This window comes from Poeciliopsis prolifica, unplaced genomic scaffold (assembly GCF_027474105.1).
Source record: "Poeciliopsis prolifica strain line A6 unplaced genomic scaffold, Auburn_PproV2 SCAFFOLD007, whole genome shotgun sequence".
Taxonomy (NCBI): Eukaryota; Metazoa; Chordata; class Actinopteri; order Cyprinodontiformes; family Poeciliidae; genus Poeciliopsis; species Poeciliopsis prolifica.
The window spans coordinates 13542644-13555272 of NW_026562382.1; the positions used below are offsets into that span (position 1 = coordinate 13542644).

Consider the following 12629-nt stretch of genomic DNA (forward strand, 5'->3'; position numbering starts at 1 on the left):
CCATCACAACAGACACATTAGTTCCCTTACCTCCTGCCACATAGCAGGTTCCAGTAGTTTCAAATATGGTGCCATAAAAAAGTATTCAGACTGCTTGTGCTTTTTCAGATCTCTTTTATGTAACAAGCAGAAACTGTAATGTATATTCTTAAAGAAGGCGCATTGTAATATCAACAATTCTTTTAGCTTCATAACATGTTATAATGGTATTCCCTCATTCAAAAACATACCGTGATTCTATCATGCATGTTTGAAAAATCATTGGATCTCCCATGGTAACCATTCAGGGAAGTTTAATTGCTTGCTCATGCAAAGTGCTGCCTATTTCCACAAAGGCCCTTCATGAAGCTGGGGTCTCTGGCTGAGCAGCTGCCTCACAGAGCACTCTTCCCCCACACAGCTCCTTCAGACTAGCAGCAGCAGCACCTGGCAGGATTGCACACCTGCCGTGCTTATCATGGAAACTACTTCTCAGACAAAAGCTCCAAAGAATGCAAATGGCATAGTGGAAAGACAATGTTGCAATAACACGATGAAGGTGGAATGTTAGAAAGAGCAGGGGCTTCTTAAAGAGACAGAGTCCAAACTTATGTTCAAATTATGAAGTCAAATTTCTTTTAAGTCATTTTTGATATATACACAATTTTTTAACAGCTGAAAGTAACATAGTTATTTGCTTGTGCTATACAATGACACTAGGTGCCTCGAAAATACATAATGTTGTTCCTGTAATGTTTATCAGGCACCAAAACAAACAAGCACTCTATTATAAATGAGTAGAACAAGGATACACAGTATGAAACATTTAATTTTTCCAAATAATAATTTGGAAAAGTGTGCTGTTTCTGTGTTTAGTGAATTTTACTCTACCTATTAATAATACCCATAGATAAAGTCTAGTGCTTATGTTAGTCTTCAAAAGTCACCTAATTAGATGACCCCAACTGTGTGTATGTTAATCATCTGAAAATGGAATCTGCCAAAACAGAAAATATATTAGGGCATCGACAGCCCTGGCAAGGAGAGCATTAAAAACTGCTTCATTGTATCTCTGAAGGAGCTGCGGAGAGAATCAGCTCTCAGGTGGGAGAATCAGCTAACAGAAATGCATTAAAGCTGGTATTTATGCAGCTTTATATGTGGAAACATCCAAGGGATATTATCATTTTGCATGGTATCCTTTTTGTGTTTTTCTTAGCAGATTTCTTCACCTTTTCAATTCAAATCTAACTGTGACTGGATATTTTTTGTTGAGTGATGTGTGCATGTGTGTCGGTGTGATCAAAGTGAAACTGGCTAACAAATTAAAGTGGCTGAAACAGAGTTTGCATTGAAATTCAGTTATTCAGGACGGGCCTACAGAGGAACAGGCATGTTAATAGAAACAGCAGGTGATGTGAGTGTGTTCCTTCTTGTTGCTCGCCCCTACTCAGCCAAAACCTACAGTTTGTGTTTTGCTCGCAGAAGTAAATTGAATTCATTCACTCCAGGTCTCAGCTTGTGTGAGGCAGCCATTAATAGAACAGCATAGTTTATTCACCCCTTTGACAGTTTATATTCCAGTTTTATACCCACACAAACCAATTTCATTCCAACCCATTTTTATCTCAGGTGCACAAAGAAACCAATCTGTCCTACGGTTTTATTCTTGCTGGGTATCTAACAAGTAGCTGTATGAAGTTAATTGTATCTTTCAAGACTTTTTTTATTACAGATATTTTCCATTAATTGTAATTTTGATTGCAATTTGAACAGTTGAGTCTCCTACATTATATGAAAGATTATGAGATTCTAGCTTACATAATTAAATTCAAAGTGTTCCACTAATATTTTGCACTTTTAATTTAGAAGTGCATTTCCTTCCATTAGCATACAAATGTTGAAGTAACACTTTTCAAACTTGTACACTTGTATATTTAACTTTATACATGTAACAAAAACTAGCTGGTAACTATTACAAAAAGTAAAATGTCTTTATTTACAGTTGAAGACTTTACTCAGAAGGAAATATCCCTTAAGTCTTACTAGTAACTCTATGAATGAAAGCTTTTACTATCATATAATTTTGTCATGATTTAGAGCAGTTGTCTCCATTGAAACATCAAGGCCTCTGTTGTAATCTCCACTATACAGGGTTGAGATAATGACATTGATGTGGTCAGTGGCAGGATGCTCAGCTTTCACTGTTTTGAAGTAGCAACAATTCAATTTGTGAGTCAGCTGCAGGGCAAAGGATGTGGGCCAATACTGGTGTGGTGTTCTCAAAGCTGTGGTAGATTAGACAAGACTTATGTGAAACAATTTGCTTCACCGGAGCTAATCATATTAAAACATCTCCCTCTACTCCACTCTAGCCCAGGCCAGAAGCCACACAATATGGGCCAGCGGCCAAATAGTCATATCACTTGATCTTTTGCATCCCTGCTGTTTTATCAACCCAAATACTAATAAAGTAAAAGTGCTTTTCCAACTAAAACAAAAAACTCTGACCTTAAATATCTGAATTTGATAAAAAACAATCAAGAAAACAAATAAAAACCTTTTTAAAAAATACACTGTACATCAAATTGTCACATTCCAGCTCTTGAATAGCCACTTTCAGGCTGGGTCAGAAAAGGCAATGAATCCTTGTGGGATTGAAGATGAATTTAATGCGGTCGCTTAAAGCAGGTCCAGTTTTCAGCAAAGCAGTGAAAAGAGGAGGGATGGAGCCAAGTGGCTGAAAGCAGCTGAGAGATACTCAGTGCTGAAAAGAGGGACAGTGAAAGACGGAGAATGAGCTGTAATCTGATGAAAGCCTCTTTACTCCCCTGTCACCTCTCCTTCAGGCCATGAGCAATGACCAAGGCTTACATATGGATCAATGCTGAGCCCACCAACTTTAACGCACACAGTCACATACAAGTTACTTCAGAGGACATAATTGCTTATAGTATTAAAGTTCCTGTAACAGAACCTTTGCTTAGTTAGCCACCATAAAAGTTTGTTCTTATTTGAACAATTTCTAAAGCTAAGGTACGTAAACTTACCTTAGCTGAAAGAGGAGAAAAGCTAAGGCAAAGTAAGGATTCTTCAGAAGTTTTTTGGTGACTCTGGACTGGATTTTGTTAATCTAATAAAAATTTCAAGAAACATAAACTGAACAAACTTGAACCAAATGATTATTTTTAAACAGAGCTTCTATGAAGTTGTGTTTACTTTGGAATTATTTACTCAGTCTTTCATCATGAAAGAATTTCAAGACAATTTCCATTGGTGAGCTAAAATTGATGGTGTGGACTTGTTCAGTGTGACAGAAAAAACAACTGCCAGATTTAGCGCTCGCCCAACAGCAAATCAGCGGTGACAAATGTCGATCAGTGTCACACATTTTGGGGGGAAATCAGTGCTATGTGACAGCAGCTGCAACCATCTTCTGACTGCTGTTCAGTTTACTCCAACCATGAGAGCGTCCACTGCTTTTTCCTTATAACCGCTTACTGTTTTCAGCATTTTACTTTAGTAATAGGTGCTTCAAGACTCAAACTTGTTCATTTACTGTTCCTCTGATATCTCTGTCAGAGCAGTTTGATAGAACTTTGTTGCAGCTAGAAGATGTTTTTTATTCTCCACTAAGTTTCTGTCTTTTTGTAGATAGTGGAAATCAGATGCAAAGAGAAGACAAGAACATTTTCATGAGTCATTATGAAAATTCAGGATGACATATACACATGTTCAATACCTTTTCGGCATTCATGGCGATTTCCACATACCGAAAGCTTAAAATGTGAATAGGTCAAACACTGACTGGGAAATTTTGTTTTGCCTATTGGTTCTTCAAAACACAATGATTTCTGAAATCTTACTTTGTTTTGTTAAATCAGACATTTTGAGTTCTTCATTTTCCTAATAGATTTGCCAAATTATCATGTCTCTAATGAACCAGATAATGTTTCTCTTTAAGCTGGGGTTTTCATTCCAGTCCTTGTTTTAGCAGGAAAACAGTCACTGAAGTCGCGTTTAAAATGATGTATTTTGTTAGGGTGTAGTGTATGTGTTTACTCCTTTACTTTATTGAAAGTGAATGTGAAACAGAGCCCACATTTGTTCAAAAAGGAACGTCCAAATCATTTTCCTGAGCAACAGATCCAAAATTACAGATTCCTACATGAGTGATATTAGATTTTCTATGAAGTGTCAAGCTATAATTCATCTAACCTGTTCAGTTAAATTGCGTAGCTGCAGGACTTGGATATCCAATATATGCAGAATCTGTGCAGAGGGTAAAATTTCCATCTCGGCAAGCCAGTCAATCAAGGATGCAACAGTGAAGTTATTTTCAATGAAGCAAGGCTGTCTGCTCCTTTCTGGTTACTATGCCAACTGTGATGATGGGAGGTGTAGTTCCCTATTACTGCACAACCTACTTTGTTACTATTCCTACATCATTTTCATCTGGAGTGAATTTGTTGTCAAATTAATGGAATATTTTGTCATTAAAATACATTAGATAGCAGAAAAATCCCCAAAGCTCACTCATTGCACTTAAAGTAAAGATCCAAAGATCCAAAATGCATAACTAAGCAAAATATACTTAATATACTGCATGAAAATAGTGAATGTTGGGACTTCTTCTACTGATAGAATGTTTAATTTTTTAAGTGAGGCATTTTCAGAGTTTTTTAAACTGTAACTATGTAAGAAAACATGTTGTAAGTCACTGTAGCAAATATCTGTAAGCAGCACATCAATGTCAAATCCATTATTTGTCAAGAGGATGCTATTTTGGATTACAGAGGTCAATATTTATATGTACAGATTTTAGTAAACTGCTCTCATCATCATCAAAATAGAAACATCTTCAAAACGATGTCTGATCAGAAACAGTGTAATGATTCAGTAAGTGAATGCAATACCTATAAACATACATATTTCTTAGTCAACATTGAGCAGGATTGGGATGACAGTTTCATCTGTGATTTGTATTGAGTCCCAAGTAGACTATTTTTCTGCTCATCCCCCCCAGCTGCCAACGCAGACAAGCACACAGTAGTAGTCTTCCCTGTGGCAGATGGCCTGGATTGAAGCTCAGTCACACTGTTAGTAATCATTAGATCAGCACTCATGTGCTCACGCGTGCTCTCACTTTCTCTACTCCTTCAATGCTGCATATAAATGACGACACTTTTAAATATATTGTTTTCACTATGCTAGTCGACGAGGAGCTAAACATGGTAAGCAGCTATACGGACGGGAAGCAGGCCTGTGCAAATATTTAAAACCTGAGAAATATGAGCATCAGATATTCTGAACACAAATTGTTGATGTTGGAGTTGACTTTTTTTGCTGTCTAATATCTAATGGTAACCCTTCAGTGCATTTATTTTATTTTGTTCTGTTAATCTAGACATTGCACTGTTGAATGGGATTATAAGACTTGGAGGTGAATTAAAATAATGTAATAAGCAATGTTTGGCTTATCCAGTTGCTGCAAATTAATTTAGTAACGCAAGTTGCTAAGTTGATCATGTTTTTTTTTCTCTCTCTCTCTTCTCATCCTTATTGTATCTATGTCAATCATTAGCCTCATTAAGCAAACAAGCTTGACATTTGGGTATTAGCCTCAATGGTATTAACAAGGTTTAACTCAGTAACATTTCACTTAAGAATGATCAGACTTAAGCTGCTGCCACAGTGTTTCTTATTTTTCCAAATGTACTGATACCTCCAGTATTCAAGTGGGTTAGTGACCAAAGCCGCCCTTATCTAGCTAAAATCTGTGAATATATGAGGCTTTCTTTTATTTCAGTGGATCATACACAAATATAAAGTAATAAAGTAATAAATAAATATTAATATCCACAGTGGAAACTGTCTTAGTGCCAGAGCATTTATTTGTTTCTTTTTCCGCTACTGGGAAGACAATCAATCCAGGAGTGCAAAGAAATAAAAATAAATAAATGGTGCTTCTGGAAGCGCCAGCCAATAAAATGATGAACAATTATGTTTATGAGTGAATCTCATAAACATCAAAAACAGAAATGGTCTAGCTAATCTGCCATCTCATAAATCTAATCAATCCAAGCTTTCAGCAAGCCATGGTGACTCAGTTTGTAGTGTACAGACAGAGGGTGCTTAGTGAGGCAGAGTACAAAGTAAACAAAACATTTCAATAGCTTTTAGTTTAATTTCTTGCAGTGTCAGAATATTTCTGTATGCAGAGCATTTTTGAATTGTAATGGTTATGCCCTAGAAAATTGTTGCAGTATGGCTCCGCTTGAGATAAAATTACTGCACAATGCTTTGAAAATGTATTTAACCCCTTCTTCAAACAAGATCTTAGTAAGCACAAAAAACACTCAAGTGCTGATTTTTTTAAGGTAGTAAAATCTGTCCACACCAACTCAAAAACAGGTATTTCCATCAGGAATAGACAGGCATAATTATTCTGACACCTGGATAAAGTGAAATGGTAGCTCGAGCCAGTATCCACAAATGATGAAAATATTGAATGTAGTGGACTTTGGCAAGTAATATGCTCTATTTGAATTGTCCTGCTGTTCAGCGTAACTGAACTTTATCTACAAAATCACTGCAAGGAAAAAAGTGGCTGATTAACAAAATTAATTACCCAGACGTTCATGACCTTATTTAGCAGTTGGCAAACACAGTGAAGTAATAGATAAGAAAATGTAATAGAGAATAGAGAAAAACGAGCAGACTAAAAATATGGCCCAAAATCAATATAAAGATATCCAATGCTGTTTTGGGAGTGAATACATTAAAATTTATCCGCTCAAAGTACACAACATAGGTCTTTGAGGGCTAAAACCGTGGATTTTACATTTTATAGCCAGTTTAATGCATACACAATCACCTCTGAGAAACAGAGCCTGGTAACTGTCACCATCTCCAGAAAATATATTGTCAAAATATTTCTTGGACCTCTTTGCATGGAACACAGGAAATTGCTATTCACAGTACGTACTGCTTTCTCATCCAAAGAAATGACAGCCATGTGTTTTGAAGCAGTCTTCTAACAGACAAATATCTAAAATCTTCTACAAATTTACTCAGAATCAACCGCACTCCGAGATAGCAGAGTAAGTTTTGATTTGTTTTGTTTTTCTTTGCACCAGTAAGTTGAATTTTTAACTCTTATAAAAGAAGACTGATGAAAGTTTGTTTTATTTTGTCTGTTAGTTTTGCAAAATTGTAAGATGAGATTTGCAATTCACATTTCTGACTGAACTTTTCCACAGCTAAAAATTGTGGCTGCTGTTCTTCTCTCCTATGACCAACTCCACAGACCTCCAGCAGGAAGAGCAGTGTGTCCTCGTTCTGTTGATGCTCTGTCGCCGCCACTCAGTGTGCCGCCTTTGAAATATTTATCTTGACACACATCCACAACGCATAGAAACTCACATTGGCCTGACACTTTCAAGTGCTTCATGTTTTTCTTCCTGACAGTTTACTCTGTATCAGCAAAAGATTAGAAAATATAATTCATCTCATAGCTGGGTCTGTGGAGTAAATACCTGAAAAATAAAAAATCTTGAAAATACATATTCATTTCACTCTGCATATTTATGAGAAGATTTGATCTCTTTTTAGAAGATTTTGTCAAGATTTCTGATTCTGGAGTTTTATTAATGCCATAAAAATACAAAAAAAAAAAATACAAAATCAAACAATTGCTCTGCCAGTAATAATGGCAAGAATCATGTATGATGTGATCTTCTTTTCTTAGTTAAAGATTAGGAAGGTCAGCACAATGGCAGAAGCAAAGTCATGCTTCACAGCTTGAATGATAAATGCAATTTTTTTGCCGAAGTAAAAGCTGTTATATAGCAGAAGAAATCTCAAAAACCTTTTTGCAGTGCCAGCAATATCCATATCTGATCTGTACACTTGCAGTATCAAATTCTTTTCTTTCTCTTAGAAGAGTGGATGAAGAAGCAGCATACTGAATAGAAAGTGCACCAACATGCAGAAAAGTTATTACATCGCCAGTGGTTTTGTTAAGTGACCTTAAATTGTTGCCCATGTTGTTACAGATGATGGAAGTAAGGTGTCACGGCTGCTTAGGTCTGATTCAGGGCTGTTTGTCAGTGGGAGGCAGAAGAAACCTGCAAGGCATCATTTACATGTTGGTTTTAGCAGCTCATAAGGGAGCAGATGAAACACTTTTTTTTTTTTCTGCATTCTGAAAACAATGTTTTGACTCATGCACCAGAATGCTACATTTTATTGCTTTTAGCCATCATTTATATGTTATATAAATAGCTTTTCACTGCAAAGACCAATCAAGATTAATGATCATGTGAAGTCTTTTCTTAACTGGTTTATCAAATTCAAGTACGCTTGAAAGTCCCCATGACCTTACAAAATAACTTAAGCTCAGTCAGATTGCATAGAAGGGATCTGTGAACATCAATTTCCAAGCATTGTCACAATTTAATTTAGTTCTGGACTTTGACTGGGCCATACTGACACAAACAAATATGATTTGATCTGTGGGTCATTGTTCTGCTGGAAGGTGAACCTCTCCACATCGTAATTCTGCCTCCACAACATTCGGCAGATGTTTTCAGAGTGATGTCCAGTGTTTTCTGCAGCAGGTTTCCATTTGACATGTTAGTTTTGGTCAGGTGCATCACCTTCACACATTGGCTGTGTCTGTTATGTGACTGGTGGCAAACTACAAAAGACAATTCTTACAGCTTTTAAAATAACTTTCATCTTGCTCTCTGCAGCTCCTCCTTCCAATTAGATAATGGCTGGAGGCGATCAGCTAAACTGAATTTTATTTATTTAAATCTTAGGTGGGTGATTAAAATGAATGTCACACTTCTCACATTTCAAGTGTAAAACCACTTATCATTTTCAATAGCCTCAGTGTAATTTAGACCAGCCTTACTGTTAATTTTGCCATTGGAAGCAAACAGATAAAAACAACCAGACTGCAGATTCCAGATTGCTGTGGAATGATGCTGCTTATATGCTAACTTACACATAATGTTATCTGTTAATTTTTGGTCTAGTTCTCAGCAGGAATTACAACAGAATTACATTTTGAACTCACTGAGAACAGTGAACTTAGCTTAAAATCTGTAAATAGAGAATTATTAAAATAAATGTATTTGATTTAATCTATGTGAGCTGAGCATATATTTTGTGGTTGGTTACTTCAGCAAGAAAGAATAGTCTCAGGCTGTAGTACTCATGTGTAGTAAATCAAGCGCTTTCAGTGGACAAATTCTAACATGTGAGTGAATTCTAAAAAGCTGAATAGGGTCAGAGGTCAGGTCTATCTACAGCGTGGAGTCTCAAAGGAGGCCATCATGAATTGGCTATGTACATTCCCATGGAGACGAGTCCTATGACCCATTTGCAAGGTCTTACTCGTTCTGCTAGTTGTTATAGCAACAGTCACTACGTGACGTTGTTGCATAATATGCTCGTCCTTGTTCTCCTAACCTGACTGGTTGGCTTTTATCTAACTGTACCACAGCTATGTGGCTGCAGCTTGGGGCGCTGCTGGGGTCACTGCAAAATGTGACACAACATTCAGCGTGAAAGGTCAAATGTAGACTCTGGAAGTTTACTCTTGAATTTATGACAGTTTTCCAAATGGTCAAAGGATTTTGTGGAAATTAACATGAGCAAAATTTATTAGTTTAAACAAAGCGACAAATACAGTCGCTTTGTTTAAACTGCCCCATCAAATATGTCTTGGATTTTTAAATTGAAGATTTAGTTAAATTTCAACTTCCAGTCATTAAAGTTACAAGTACGTTGATAAGATGATGACTCTTTACATTTCTTTTTGACTGAAAGTGTGAACAGTTCTTAGCAAGCTTGTTAGCAATGGTATGGCCTCCAAGCAACAGCAAACATTTTCCAAGAATTTATCACTTTATGTTGGGAAGAACTTTAGGTCTGCTACCAAATTTGAATGCAGCAAACGCACATCAAGAAAGAACATAAAGAAAGAAATGTGCAAGTCTGGCATAATGTAAACTCCAGTTCAATACTGCAAACTTTAAGAGGTCAATACAAGAACTGACCTAAAAGGGTCCAAATATTCTACTGTTTTGGCAGCTGTACTCTGATCAACAAGCATCTGACTTCAATACAAATATCCTTTTTCATCTTCCAGTTTGTTAAAGAACAATCTCAGGTGCTTAACAATTTTTATGTATATACATTTTTTTACTCATAATTTTCAATTGGGAGTTTTAATTTGTCGTGCTGATGAAATTAAGATTGTGCTTGTAATTGCAGACAACCTCTTGATATAGGTGTAGATCTGTTTATTATTAAAACAACAGCAAAATGAACTGATGAAAGCTTTACAATTATGTTTATTCTTCATTCATTTGTGAAGTAAGAATACAAACTCTTCTGCCACTGGTGTGGAGGCAATAAGCATTCCCCATCCTTGTGGTGCATATTTTTCTTTGCAAGTAGCCTGTTTAAAATTCAAACTAAAAAGATTTTCTTTCAATTATTAACTGCAAAGCTTGGTTCTGAAAAACATCCAAGTTTTCCCTGGTGTGACTTGTGTTAACAAGCAGCTGAATTAAAGCTGTAGTAAAGATTTTTAAGTTTTAGCTGTTTAGTTTCACAACCTCACCAGGGGCTCTGTTTGTTTTCAATGTGCTGAGCTTTCTGTTTTTTTGCTAGAAAAATGTTTTGGCTTTAAAAGCTGACCTTTTTTAAGTATATTCTTACTAAAGTTTATTTTTTGAGGTATTTACTATTTTCCTTTTTTCTAAATGCAGGGTACATTGAAACCTATTTTGCAAAGTAGGTGGAGCAATACATCTTTCACTTTGCACACATCCATTTTACAGTCATTAATTGAAAATGCTTTTGCTCTTTTCCATTGCTCAGGAAATAATTAATATAATTATTAGATTTTTATTATTTCTTCTTAACATGCTGCACTTATTTAAAAAATACTTTATGATATATTTTTCTTTAAAACAGAACATTGACAGTATGTGTACATGCCTTTCATCTTTTCCGTCGTCAATGCTGACTGAATAACGAGTTTATTTTTGCTGTCTGATCACATATAGCAATTTGCAAAAGTATTTACATCCCTTCAGGTATTCTATACTTTGTCATGTTTAAATGGAACGTGACAAATTGTGGTTTTGTGAATTCGAAAATGAATAGATTACAAATAAAGTTATGAAAAGTGTGATTTGTATATAATCATTAATTATTTCATTTGACAACTTGAAGTAAAATTAAATTCAACCAACTTCTAACGGAAGTCACCTAACTAATGAATAGAGTCTACCTGTGTTATTTCACCTCGGGACTCCAAGGATGGTAGTTCTTGGCAAGTATCCACATTTTAAAATGACCTTGTTGGAGTCCAGACCAAAATCCAAATAATAACTGCTGCTCAAATTTAAACATGGCACTTCACAGTCCATCTTCAGCCAATCTGAATAAGCTTGAACTTTTTGTGTGGAAGGATGGGGAAATATTTAATTTCATCATTACAAAATGTTTGCAAAGACATACCTCAAAAAACCTGCTGTAAATGGAACAAAAAGTGTTTCGGGTTTTTAAATATACAAGAAAGCCACATTTTAAAATGTCCTTGCATTTTCTACTTTTGAATGATCCAGACAGGTGTGAAATAGGAAGAATACAAAATGTGAGTCTGTTTTCTGTTGTCAGACATGAAGAGTTCACTGACCTGAATAAGACAACCTTTTGAAGGTAATGGATACAGAGAAACAACTCTTGACATTTAACACACAAGCCTCTAAACCCAATGCCCTTCAGAATACCACGTTTTTCTGTCTGAACTTCTTAACCTCTACCAAGATCTAATTGTTTTGTAATTGTAAATCTAAATAAGCCAGATTACTGTCATTCAATACGCAGTTTTTAAGCAGACATAGAATGAACATAACTACTAAGAGCAGTGGAAGGATATGTTTTGATATAAACAATAGCTCAGGAAAGGGCTGATAAAGCCCGACAAGCCTTTCTGTCAATGAAAGTACATCACTAAACCAGGTAGGCTACCGGTAAAATATGGTGAGTGGTATTACCTCCTAAATGAGTTGGTGCATATTATAAAACACTGATGCTTTTATTCACATGTATCTACCGCTGAGTGAGTCTATTGACTAAGAAGGTCTTAATTTGTGTCTCAGCTAAAAATTTAACCACTGGGATTTGGGACATGAATGAATGCGGAGCTGTGTGTGGGTGTTTGGCTGGCAGCAACAGTCTGTGGTACATGAATCACACACTGCACTGCATCCACATTAAAAATGTGTTTTAAGACGTGCTTTAAAGCATTTTCCTGCTGAGCATGGGGAACATTTCTAAATCTTTAAAACATTTAACAAATATTTTTAAAGTCTATTAAGTGTCCAACACATTTGTCAATGTACAATTACAAAATAAGATTGTTTTAAACAATGTTTTTTTTTTTTTTACATTTTTATTCTACTTGAACAACCAAAATGCATTTATTCTGCAGGATTTATGCTGACGAATAGCTCTTGTGCATTTTTACCGACCACCATCAGAACAGACATATGCCAATTAGACGTTTTATTACAGCTACCTAGATAAGAGAAAGAAGGATACTGGATGTATTGAAAAAGAAA

The 12629-nt window shown here is 35.8% G+C and overlaps 1 protein-coding gene across 3 annotated transcripts in view; it reads left to right on the top strand.

Moving 5' to 3' along the window:
* tmem198a (transmembrane protein 198a) overlaps nt 1-12629 on the top strand; it is a 35135-nt gene that overhangs the window by 6365 nt on the left and 16141 nt on the right. The gene's annotated exons all lie outside the window — the stretch shown is intronic.